Source organism: Ambystoma mexicanum, chromosome 6p, assembly GCF_040938575.1.
Source record: "Ambystoma mexicanum isolate Mex_15411 chromosome 6p, UKY_AmexF1_1, whole genome shotgun sequence".
In the NCBI taxonomy this organism is placed as follows: domain Eukaryota; kingdom Metazoa; phylum Chordata; class Amphibia; order Caudata; family Ambystomatidae; genus Ambystoma; species Ambystoma mexicanum.
The window spans coordinates 1,001,158,517-1,001,170,821 of NC_090935.1; the positions used below are offsets into that span (position 1 = coordinate 1,001,158,517).

General features: G+C 44.7%; 1 protein-coding gene across 1 annotated transcript in view; it reads right to left on the bottom strand.

Moving 5' to 3' along the window:
* The window catches only part of MARCHF3 (membrane associated ring-CH-type finger 3), a 574,560-nt gene extending 563,779 nt beyond the window's left edge, over window positions 1-10,781 (bottom strand). Inside the window, exon 1 of the mRNA XM_069625604.1 lies at window positions 10,763-10,781. The gene's annotated coding sequence lies outside the window, so the exon portion shown is untranslated. The remainder of the gene's footprint in view (window positions 1-10,762) is intronic.
* Between the last annotated feature and the right edge of the window lie 1,524 nt (window positions 10,782-12,305).

Consider the following 12,305-nt stretch of genomic DNA (forward strand, 5'->3'; position numbering starts at 1 on the left):
ATCCTACGAGGTTGGGACTTACATCCACGTTGGTTTTTGTGTACAAGTATTTTGGTGAACAAAGAACCCTAAGGAGAATTCATGTCTGTGGGGGTTTCTTGAAGAAGTGTCTTGAGGAAGAAACCTGGGGAAACGGAGTTTTCCCCTGGAACTGTGACCTTTATCCATTGGGAACTTTTGTGTTGGAGTTACACATTTATTTTGAACTTGAACGATTGGGCACTTATAAGGCCAAAGACATTAACCTTCACGTATTACAGTTGTTCTGTAGAATGTGAGGGCAAGGATAGGATTTCGGACACAGGACATTTTGCTTGGGACATCTTGACACTGGACAGACCTTTAGTCTTGGATATGGTAGGGAAACACCTACTAGAGTTGGAATAGTGAGGCTTTTGCCAACCCCTTTTTATTTTGAATATTAGTGTATAGCCAAAACCATGAGCACATTGTGTCTGTCTCATTTCTGGCTCCTCACAACCCTTACAACAATCAGAGGCGAGGGGACGGGAACAATGAGGGAACCGGGAGATGGAGAGAAACTAATGCGGGAACCCCAAGTGAAACGACGAGGTGCAACAAATTGCACAACAACCTAGCCGGCAATATTGAAATCACCTACCCATTTGTTGTACCGCAGGCAAATGGAGCGCAGGGCTCCGAGAACGGAGCTAAAAGCACTCCAATGCCCATAAATCTATCCAGTCAGATGGGCTGGTGGATGTGACTAAGCAGAGCCAGGTTGGCGGGAACAATGACGGAAGCGGGCTGGGGTGAGAAACCAATGTGGGAAACCCAAGTGAAACCAAAGATGGGACAGATGGCACAAAAACCTGAGCCAGCAATGTTGAAATTACCTACCCAAGTGCTATACCGCAGGCACGGTGGAGACCAAGCAAAGAGCGGCACCTCACACAATGACTTAATTGCCTGTGGTCAAGCTCTCCTCCACCTCAGTAGAGGCTGTGGGAAGTGGATATGGAATCAGAAGTCATGTTTTATGATAATACGCACCCCAGGAGGTGACCTAGCGCTTGGGATAGTAAGAAGTGGTGCAGGTAGCTGCTCTCCTGACACACCCACCCTGGGTGCGCCTCAGACCAGCAGCTGTCTGATTCTCTTCTTTTATGAAGTTATCTAGAGATTATAACACCTCACTCAGGTGATACTGTGAAAGCATTCCTTGGCACAGTTTACCTATGGATATAGCTTGTGTCAGGGAAGTGTTATGGGAATTCCAAGCCCTATATGGGCCCACGCAGAGTCCTGCTTTTCTTTTATTTTATTCATTCGCTTCAACCGCCGATAACACAGGTTTCCCTGATGCTCAAGTAATATTCTTGGTGCCATTGAGTTCTTTTGCTACTCTATTAAGACGCACTCCAGAACTCACCTTCTGCCTTCTTCCACTCAGGGTAGAAACTCGGGTTCCCATTACTGCAAGTGGTCTGGAACGGAGCATAATTTAAAAAAATACATCAAATGCGGGAATCTACATGCCATGTCTAACGTGTGACCACCTTTGATTTGCCATACCTGTTGACCCCAAGTAAACCATAGAGGGACAGTTTCCCGCCATGTTTGTTCAGTCATGTTTGCAATGTATTCTCTGTGAAAGATGACAGAATCTGCAACATATATGTGTTGTGCATTATGTGGCTGGGGAGGGAATTTATACTGATTTTCAAACATGCAATCCCCTGCTTGGTATGGTCTCAGTGAAATATATGGGAACTGTGCTTTGAATTCAGGACTGTCGGTTTGAAAGGGCACTGCACAGTGTTCCCAGGATATGTATGTGGGCCACAGGATGGGCTCACGTTTGACAAGTAAAAAGGGATTGTAATATTGCACATAACACACAAGGAGCCCCATTTCATGAAGATCCTCCACATCATCAAAAACATCAAAAAATGCATTTTGCGCAAATGTCTGGAGCCTAGTTCTTAACAGTTCTCTGTATGGTCTGGACACAGGAAGACTGGGTGCAATCAGTCTGGATTCATCAATCACAGAAAAGGTGTGAACTTGCAGTTGTTTAGTTGTGCCATATGTCTTAAACAATGGCAACCGCACATGACCCATAGTTAGAGGAAATATTTGTATTGAGGCTGGAGTTCCTGGCTCTTGGAGCTGTCTTTTCTCTAACATATGTGAAAAACTTAAAGGCTTTAGAACAACTTCTTTGTTTACAGGTGGAGTGGAAACATCACTCAGAAAATGCCTGAAAGTCAATGAGATGAAGAACAAAGTGAGGCTGTGACACAGAAAGAAAAAAACATTGCCAGCATTTTACACCACTGCTTCAGAAAGTCTGTCCAAACAAATAATTTCATTACTTTAGCAACTAGAAAGGCTGTTTCCAAATCGGCAGACCTGGAGTACTTCCCTGAATTTGTTGACAAAGTCAAGGGTGGCATATTGTTCCTCATCTTGAATTCCTATCAGCATCATTTGGCGGATCTCCATCTCTTCATCTTCCGCGGGCTCCTCACTTGGAAGCAGAGGATTGCGTGGAAACATCAGGTGATCCACAGAAACTTGCCTGGCACCTCTCTTGGGTGGTAATGCGGATAGGACAGCAGTTCTGGAACCTTTCACTCCGATTACTTGCACTGCTGGTCTGTACAATGGGCCAAACTGAGTTTTATCATGGATCTTCTCTAGGACCCAATCTCATGCTTTGAGAGCGTTGTCAGCAGTTGCTCGTGCCTGGAGAGTGGGCTGGAAAGAGTATGCAGATCAGGCATATACATCTTTCTCCCAAATAAGAGTTCAAATGGAGTCTTAGAGTTGCAGAGACTGGCGTGGCTAATTATGTAAACTCATGATCACTAAGGGCACATGGTCTATCCAGTTACCTCCAAGTGACAGAATGCATTTAGTCAGGCACACTTTTATGGACTGGTTCGCTCTCTCCACAATCCTGTTTTCACCTCAAACTAACGGGTGTGAGAACTGCAGCTCTGTTCCCCATGCTTCCAATGCTTTCTTCAGAGCCTGCCCCGAAAAAGCCGGACCATTGTCAGCATGGAACGTTTGAGTTGCGGTCGTCGCTACAACACCCCTAAGTGCCTGTATGACTGATTTGTAGTTGACTTTCTTTTGAGGAATCCTTCAGGTGAACCCAGTGCAAGAATCCACTATCACTAGAATGTACTTGTTCTTATTTAGTGCTGGTAGTGGGCCTATATGATCCATATATTGGATCTCAAAAGGCAAGGTTGCCTTTCTTAAAGCATGTATCACAGTTTGCTAGATATATCTTCAACTCTTGGCGTAGCCCTGGCCATCAGTAACGGTCAAGGAGTAGCTGTGCAGTTACGCTCACCCCAAAATGGGCAGATGCAAGTCCAGCGTGTGTGGCTGCAATCAGCTTTTTCCCGTCTGCTCTATTAGGGATTCATCTTTGAATAGGATCCCCTTGTTTCATAGGAATTGTGTCGATTGCTTTGTTATTTTCAATGTCATAAACATAATTACTTGGGAAACCTTTTGGCCTAGGTACAATACCTAAACAAGCCTCTTATTTCCTCATCCATTGCAGTCGTTGAGAAAGTTATGGCTGCTATCGTCTTTCTCACTGTGTACTCTTTGGCATATTTATCTGCCAATGCATTGCCTGTGCTATGAACGTGCCCTTCAGTATTTGCTCTTGTGTGCATCACCCATAGCAAAGGGCAAGTCTGTTTAAGATCCCAAACCTGCTCGCTTCCAGAGTTGCCTGGAAGCAATGGTTTTATGCTTAATGTCTCTGAAGTCATTTTGAATCCACCAATGCAAATCAGTGTTATAAGCCATGACAAATGTAATCTGAATCTGAGACTACTAGAGTGGGCTTCAATGAATCTGCTTGGCGCAATGCAAGCAATAATACATGCAATTCAGAAATCTGGCCAGACATGTCTCCCAGTTGCTTTGTTGCAATGTCAGTGTTTTTAAATACTTCTTCATGTGTGAAATGTCCTAGGACTGCTGCGCAGGAGGCAGCATATTTGAACGTGTCCCTACCGCCGTTATCGCTGCAGACCGTGAGGTGTCAGGCTCTGTGTCCATTGTCCAAGGCAATTCACTCAGTCTTTGCAGTTTTGCTTTATAGTGGTATTTTACATCTAGAGCATGTTGAGATGCTGAACTTTGAATCCATCTAGTATGTAATGCCTTTGCATTGGGCAAGCTAGCGTTTGTGGCAGCCTCAAGTTGAGATAAAGTCGTGTTTATGTGTCTAGTTCTATTTGCTGCTAATAGTCTCTCCTTCTGAATAATCATCTGAACTGAAGCCAGAATTTTCTCCTCAGGTGTAAATTTTAACTCGGGTGTGGAATATGCATGTAAATTATATGCAATTGGTTTAGTCTCCCCTAGGTTGCACACTGTCTATGTGAAAGCATTATCTCCCACCAACAGGTTTATCTCCAAGTCTTTATCTGTATTTCTGTCCTGAAAAGGACCAGTTTGAGTCATTAATGAATACACATGGTGCAGAATGGGAGTGTGTTCTGGCAGCCAGTGAGCTGCTTTGAAAGTCGATCTTATCAGAGCATACAATGGTCTCACTACCTCAGCAAAATTCAACAGCCCTAGAATAGCTTGTAACTGCCTAAGCGTGGTGGGTGGTCGAATCCTGGCACACTTTTCAAGAAAATCTGCTGACAAGCCTCTGCCCTCATCTGAAAGAGTGAATCCTAGAAAGGTAACCTCACGATGACCTATTCTTGATTGTTTTAAGTTAATCAGGTATCCATTTGTAGCCAATGTGTGAATGACTCGGTCTACTTGTTGAAAGTGTTCACTCAGATTCTCATGGGTGATGTAAATATCATCTACATATTGCCAACAGTTCGGAATGTCTGAGAGCAAGCTCTGTATTCTACTCGAGAATGTGCTAGGTGAATTTGTATATCCCTGCATTATTCTAGTGAATTGTAAATGTGTTCCCTTAAACGTGAAGGCAGTGTATTTCTGGCTCTCTACACTTAAAGGCTGTGTGAAATACACATTGCCTAGATCAAGGTTTGTTTTATATTTACATCCGTGCAAGTTGGCTACCAATCCAGAACTGTGTTGGTACCGGACTGCCTCCGTCTTAAAATGGGCATTCAAAATTCGAAAATCCACAATATAACGGTTAGTACCATCAGGTTTTAACACGGGGAGCACAGGACTATTATGTGGGCTAGCTTGCTTTAGGATTACCCCCTGGTCCATTAGCTGGTCTACTATGGTTTGCATGTGGGCAACATCCTTTGGTTTAACTGGATACTGCCTCTGTGGCAGGGGTGGTTTCAGTACTGGAATCCATCGCGCTGGACACTCCTTATCATGCCCTACATGATTTTTAAACCGCTCTACTGCTGCCAGCGCTGACCAGTTTATTTTATATTTTTGCATTAGTTCCCCACTCACTTCGTTTGAAAAAGCAGGCCTTACCACTTCTGCACCCTTGGTGCTTGTTGCACATACAATGGTGGTCAATCTTGAAATGCTAACAGTCCTTTATATTGAATGTGTAACTGTGGCCAAAACAGCGCTTCAATCTTTTTGGGGTGTTCGCCTCCCAGCTGAATAGTTACAAAATACACTTCATTATGTGCTAATGTCTGCCCAGTGGGTGTAGTGATTTGCGCATTTCTGTATGCCCTTGTGTTCTCCAACAGTGCCTTGTGGCTGCATTCATATATGGAAATGTCAGACCTGGAGTCTAATAGCACTTCAATCCAATCCGTGTGTCGCTTAGTCTTGGGAACGATGCGATGAGTGCGTGAACCCTCCATTCTGTGAAAACCTGTAGGGCTGCCGTGTGTTTTATCTCAACCTACACGTCCTTCCCCTCAGGTTTAGAACAATCTGGTATCCTTGCCTGTGGGGAAGGAGACTGACCCTCATCAGTGCCATACTTCTGTGGACTTTTCATGTGTTTCCCATCTCTAAATTCATAAATCGGCAGGTCTGAAATGGGACTGCCCCCCAGCTTACTCCATGATCGTCGATCGTCTACCCCTGTGATTGCCTTGCCACTGCAGGGCCTGCCTTATCTCCTGCAGATATCTAATTTTTTGGCCCATGCGCAGGATAATTTTCTTCCTCTATTGGCAATAACTGTCGTCTCTGTGGGTTGTTGCCCTTTTTACCATGGAACGATCCTCGTCCTTTCGAGGGCCACCCTTCGTGGTGTGTTTCCTTATCTGGCTTACCATCTTTGTTAGCCTTTTTCTGCATCTCTGCAGGTCTCCTGCCCAAGTGATGCCTGCCTACTGATTGATAAGCGGATGTCACTATGCACCCAAATTGCTCCTTTTTTTCTTGTTCATTCAATTGGGACAATTTCCTATGTACTTCTAACCTTGCAGGCTCTCCTTTTAATAAGGGTAGAATGATGCTCTCAACCATTTGTCCGTTTGTAAGTATGTGCCTCCACGGTTTGGATGAAACCGGGCTAACAATTCTAGTGACAGATTGGGTGTGGCTAATGGTCCATGCCTAGCATTAGTTTGTGGGTAAACTAGATTACCTCCAAACCAGTTGACATGATTTGTATGTGTTAAAGCAGATTCAGGAAACTGGTATAGGCGAAACTGTATGGTTTCTAAATCTCCCCACACCAGGAGAGTTGCAAATACATTATTTATTTGTCTTGTTGGCTGGGGTATTTAAGTAAGTAAAGAGCGATTCTGCTAGCAATCCACCTAGTTGAGCTACTGGGAAGTTGGTATACACTGCCTGGCAGTGCGCTGATCGAAGCCATTCATACAGCGCCATTCTACAATGGATGGGAATATGGATTTCCTGATGAGCCATCTTCTGTATAACCTCTTCTATTTAAAAAAGCTTTTTAGAAAAAATAAAATGTTCCATGTCCTTTTGTTGTGACTGGGATAGGAGGTTATTTTAACTATTAGTAATGCTATGGTCATCTCTAAGACGTCCCATCTGTTACGAGTGCCACCTGACTTAATTGCCTGTGGTCAAGGTTTATTCCTGCCCCTTGCCCTGCCATCCTAAGACAATGAAGGTAGTAGGTTCATATATTTAGAATATCACAACTATCTTCTACAAGCTCCAATTTGCATTGCACATGCTATAACAAAAGCAACTGCGAAATAGCACATTACCATACATATGAAAATGACTGCTATGTGTGCGAAGAGCATGGTTTACATTGATCTAAAATGATCACTTGTCTTTTTTTTTTAGTTTGGCAGCTTGAGTGACCTGGGATTTATACTATGTTCACCTATGCTATGGAATGAAATGGTGGAACATACCAAACGCCTTTAGTCTCAAATTGCACGCAGCAAGACTTCCACATTTAACTCACGCTTTAGGACAATATGTGCTGCACACGAATCGACCAAGGCTTCCTCTCTTTCGGGACCTGCTTATCTCTCTCTCTCTCGCCTCTGCTCTGGGATCTGTGACCGCTCTCTTCCTAGCCCCCAAGACCTGAATCTGCTGATTGCTGTGTGAACCCCTGTGTCCTTAATCCAGCTTGCCTTTTATATGTAACACAGGACTCAAACCTGTGCATAATATCCGCCCTTTGGGAGGTTAAAGCTTACCGATTAGAGTGTTCCCTTGTCTGTTGAACATATGACATTCTTAGGTGCAAATTTACAGGAAACGAGTGTTGTCTGTGTCCACTGGTTGTCTCCACTACAGTAACTGGGCTTTGTTTCAGTGAACGGGTAAAGTGTGTCAATTGCTTCCACACAACTTCAAACCCCATTATATTAAGTGGGCTTCTGAAGGGGCAATGCATGTCACTTGCTGCCACACACTCTTGACTGTGCGTGTGTATTCTGGTGTTGTGATTCCTGTCCTTAGACTGCTTATCAGATTTAAATGGTGTAAAAAGCATCTTTTGACTGCTCTGTGCCGTTTAAGACAGGAAGTCACCACTTGCGGTTTGGTTTCTATGCTTGAATGGGGAAGCTACGATTTCCTGATCATCGACTTTCGTTGAAGCTAAGGAGCAAGTGCATTCATGTGTTCTCTGTTAAACACACGTGCGTTATTTATTCCATGAGCTATATTATCTGAAGCAAGTGTCTGCACTTTTCCCTTGGAATAAGGCTGTACCTTGTTGGACAGTGTGTGCGTTTTTATCAAGGAGCATGTGTAGCACCCTGAATGTTTCCTCTGCAACTTGCAACATCGCTTGATGTGTGAACAAAATTGCCTTCTCAGGCTCACTATCCTTGACAACAAATCCTAAGGACTGGGGGATAAGTACTGGGTGGTAGGAGTTTGTTGATGGCATCCTTGTGACCCAGCATGGGGCCCACTCTCTACAGGAAGGGTACAAACAGCAAGATTAAAGTGTATACATCTGAAGGGAGAGGCTTCAGACACTTGCAGCAGGTACAGAGAAATAATACCTATTGTTTGGGCTTTTCTGAACATCAGTTGGGGGTTACCACTGCTCTCCATGTTTTTCAGATGTTTTCCACATGGCTCTGGACTAGCCATATAAGTGGCCTTTTATGTTAAACAGTCTATTATCTCACACATGGTGGCCTTGAGAGGCAGCCAATACTGAATTCTAAGAACTTAGGGCGTAGGACTGAATCCAGTTGCACACAATACCATGCCCATGTAAATATTGCTATAGAACAAAAGGTCTTTTTCAAATCAGATGGATGGAACTATTTGAGGCTTTAGCCAATTGTTTGATATGTAGATCATGTAGCTTCTGCGACTCAAGCAGAAAGCCGAGTGTTACCCCCAGCGTTCTGCCGGGGTGTCAAAAACTGGCGTTACCCAATTGTGAATCAGTGTCTGAAACCATGAGGGAATGGAAACATTTAGACTAGCTATGAAAATAGTTGGTATAATGAAGATTTAACTTCAAAGCGTGCCAAACCACCGACTTATGAAATGTATAAGAGAGAGAGACAGAGATAAAGATGGAGAAAGAGATTTCAGCATACTAGCCAAGGGAGATGCCTATCCGCTAATCACAGTTCCCCTGCAGTTTCATGCAAAGAATGTTGAGGGAATCCACGGCTGCATCATTCATGACAGATTATTACACAAGTCATGAAGTTCACCACCACCTCACTGTTACCAAGGGCCCTTGTGGAAGAGTGCAGTCTGATATCAGGTGAAAGATAAATAAAAAGCCAAGTGCCTCAAAGGTAACTTCAGCACTGTTAAAATGGGAAATCCACAGGGCTCCAAAGACTGGCTCTCAGGGGAGATGGTCTGGTTCTCAATGTAGAGCCCAATAAGCAAATACCAGGGAAAAGGATGGATGGATACTATACAGAGGACTTCCTCCAGGGACGAGCCCTTCGGTGATCGGCCTGATCAGTTCATAGCACTGTCCACGGAATCTTAAGATGGGTTTTGGGGACAGTACGAGGGCCTGCTTGCAAATGTGCAGGGACAGTAGTGGGGTGCATCCCTTCATCTGGCAGTAAAAGAGGCGCAGAACTTCTCTTGAATTTCTTAGCGTTATGTACTTGGTCTGCACCACTCGTCTCTTTGCAGGAATTCCAGCTGGATTTGCATTGTCCTAGGCCAGTGACTTGAGCAAGTGGACGTATTTGGTACAGACGACCAGCCAGAATGGGAACACAGCACCGAGCACATGGAACTTCAACGGTTCATGGGGGAGAAGAACTCTGGGAACTCTTCATGTGAATTAAGTTGCCATTGCCTTTGTTCTAGAACAGTGATTAGGCTCTATGAGCACCGCAGGATGGTCCCCAGTGTTTGATGTAGCGGCTTATCTAAAGGTTTCCCAGTTTTAGGTTGTACCAGCAGCTAGAAATCGCCCTCAGTTAAGCAGCCGATGGTGAAATCTTCCATTTATCGGGTTGTCCTTCCCCCAGTCGTGGCTGTCTATCTTTAAGAAACATATCACCAGTTACTGGGACCTCGGAATAAATGGGTATTTGCCCTGCCACAACATCCTGAAGAAGCCAAGGAATGCAAGCTCCAAAAGGTGGCTGACAAACAGAACAGTGCAGCTAAACTTTCCACGTCCTTTCAGATAACAAACAGTACAATACTATGCACAACACTATACACTTTGGAGAATGCCACACTAAATGCCCATTAAGTGAATGCTTGTTTCAAACTAAACTGAAGAGCAAGATGGTGGACACACTTTGAAACAGCTATGTTGTGATTTGGCTCATTAAAACACATGAATAAAATAAACATTAAAATAAAGGGTAGACATGGGAATGAGATTCGGAGAAAAACGATAACCAAATGTGGCTTTGATCTGAAATTTAGAGTGAATGTTTAAACAAGCCATCCCTCCACATCGAAAATGTGAATATAATATGAAGGATGGGTATGGGGGGTGGGAGTTCTGGTAGAGCTACTGATGTGTTTGTGCTTGCCAAGTTTATTTTCATTACTGTGCAAAGTGCTGTGGTCCCCCCCTTCAGCTATGAAGCATGGATGAACTGGGCCTAGGAAGGAACACTGTGTAACACATTATGTGGTGGAGGACAGATGAGAAATGATATTTGGTGTCTGAAGATCTTTTTCCATAAGAGTTTCTCTGGGTAATACCAGTTTAATAGCCACATCTGATTATATTGCACTTTGCACAGAGATTTTATCATTGGCGATTACAAAATTATCTGCAAAGTTTCATTATTTCAGTGTGTTTTACAGAAAGGCCATCTATGGACACTGAATACTGGTTGTACTGTGCAAGTTTCTGAACATCAATGAATCCAATGAAAATAAAATAAATGAACACAATTAATGAACAACAAATCCAGAAATAATGTGACTGTACCCGGTGTTTGTATGGTGCAAGCATCTCTTTTGCTTCGTCGCAGAGTGGACATGGATCCTAAGAAAAGACACAAAAAAGTTGTATATTTTATATTATCTAAGACATTAATGCAAGGAGGAACTTTTCTTGAACTAGAATAGAATTGGGTTTAGTGTAGAATGCCGCGAGTAACATCTAGGACCGCAGGGAGGGCAATGAACAGCCGAGGGGATAACCATAGCTCGAATGTAACTGTTCACATTTTGATTACCTAATTTGTTTACCACAGAACGCACAGGGATCCCCCCAACCCAGCCCCACTGTCCCTACCCACCCTATCCCACAAATATTGTCTTGCCACCAACTCAAGAGCGACCAACATGGTGGTAATAAAAGGGGGAAGAAATTGAGCAAAAGAACTTCGATCAGTTGGGGTCAAGCAGTCGACCAAAGACCACAGCAGTGATGGGCACATGCACAAACGGTATAGCACAATGGCCCTAACATTAGAGGCACCAACTAACCCTCCAAGCACCATAGTGAGCAAGCATTGGCAAAACCAATCGTTTTTGCTTCTGCATGTGTATTTAGAGACATGATTGGCCCAATAAAGAAAGGGCTCAGCTCAAAGAACATGCAGGCTGAAGGGTGGGTCATCACCCGACTATGATTATGTGAGCTATTAGTGTCTGCTAGCTGACTAAATATTTCGAAATTGGCAGCCAAGGCACAAATCCTCCATATCACACAGCACTCATAAAATGCTTTTCATCTCGATACTGTCAAGCATGGCATCATTAATAACGTTAACACACCGTCAGGAACAGATTACCTAAGAGGTATAAAAGATGTTCAACAGAAATCTGTAACTCCTAACAATCTGTTTGCTACAGGGCCAAAAAGTAGCACTGTACCACTCTAAATCTTCGTGGTCTGGCCAACTCCCCCTCCCATTGGGTGGCCTGGCCTAGATAGGCCAATCACAGCAACTGGGAGGTGAGAGCCGGCCCAGACCAACCAAGGCCCACAACAAGGCCCCTATCTGCTCCCTGTCCGCTCCCCAACCTCCCCCTGGTCGCCTGTGATGCAGTGTGTGCCCCCCAACCCTCTACCTTTGTCCCTGGGATGCAGTGTGTGCTCCCCAACCCCCTCCTTGGTCACCTGTTATGCAGTGTGTGCTCCCCAACCCCCCTTAGTCCCCTGTGATGTTGTGTGTGCTCCCCAAACCCCCCCCCCCTTGGTCGCCTGTGATAATGTGTTTGCTCCCCAACCCTCTCTTGGTCGCCTGTGATGCAGTGTGCGCTTCCCAACCCCCCCCCCCCCCTGGTCCCCTGTGATGCAGTGTGTGCTCCCCAACCCCCCCCCCCGGTCCCCTGTGATGTAGTGTGTGCTCCCCAACCCCCTCTTGGTCGTCTGTGATGCAGTGTGCGCTCCCCAAACTCCCTTGGTCGCCTGTGATGTAGCTCCCCACCCCACTCCTGTCCTTGACTTGTTCTCCCCTCCCCTCCAATCTATCTCTGCATACACATGCGACTGCTGCCCTTCAACATGGGGTAGGCACCAT